Here is a 789-nt window from a genome sequence, read left to right as displayed (position 1 = left end):
TTATGGGATCGAGCCCCACATCAGGCTCCTCTGCTATGAGCCTGCTTCTTCCTCTCCCACTCTCCCTGCTTGTGTTCCCCCTCTCGCGGGCTGTGTCTATCTCTGTCAAATAAATAAATAAAAAAAATCTTTAAAAAAAAAAAAGAAAGTAAGATCGGTTAGCTCACTAGATGCTTTTCTGTGGGTATTTCCTGCTTTCTCTCCTCTAATAGCAAGAGAAAGATAAATATGTTGCATCTTGGCCCCAGTTCTTTGCTCCTGGCTGTCTCCAATCCTTTCCCCCACAGGGCTAAACGCAGGGATATGGGACCTAGCAGAACGAGATCCTCCCAATTTAAAAATTACCATTAAGGGGGAGCCTGGGTGGCTCGGTCTTTAAGCGTCTGCCTTCGGCTCAGGGCATGATCCCAGCGTTCTGGGATCGAGCCCCGCATCAGGCTCCCTGCTCAGTGGGAAGCCTCCTTCTCCCTCTCCCACTCCCCCTGCTTGTGTCTGCTCTCTCGCTGCCTCTCTCTCTGTCAAATAAATAAATAAAATCTTAAAAAAAATTACCATTAAGGATGTGGCCGTGTGGAAACAACATAGGTGTCCGTCAGTGAATGAATGGCTAGAGGATATGCAGTATATATATACAGTGGAATATTGTTCTGCCTCAAGAAAGAAGGAAATCCTGCCGTTCTGCAACAACTTGGATGAAACTTGAGGGCATTATGCTAAGTGAAATAAGTCAGACAGGGAAAGACAAATACTGCATGATATCGCTTATATGTGGGATCTAACAAAGCTGAG

The 789-nt window shown here is 45.8% G+C and overlaps 1 protein-coding gene across 4 annotated transcripts in view; it reads right to left on the bottom strand.

Annotated features, from left to right (window-relative positions):
* MAML3 (mastermind like transcriptional coactivator 3) overlaps window positions 1-789 on the bottom strand; it is a 415,955-nt gene that overhangs the window by 69,838 nt on the left and 345,328 nt on the right. The gene's annotated exons all lie outside the window — the stretch shown is intronic.

Source organism: Ailuropoda melanoleuca, chromosome 5, assembly GCF_002007445.2.
Source record: "Ailuropoda melanoleuca isolate Jingjing chromosome 5, ASM200744v2, whole genome shotgun sequence".
Taxonomy (NCBI): Eukaryota; Metazoa; Chordata; class Mammalia; order Carnivora; family Ursidae; genus Ailuropoda; species Ailuropoda melanoleuca.
The sequence above is the reverse complement of the archived record's forward strand: the minus strand, read 5'-3'. Positions and strand labels throughout refer to the sequence as shown.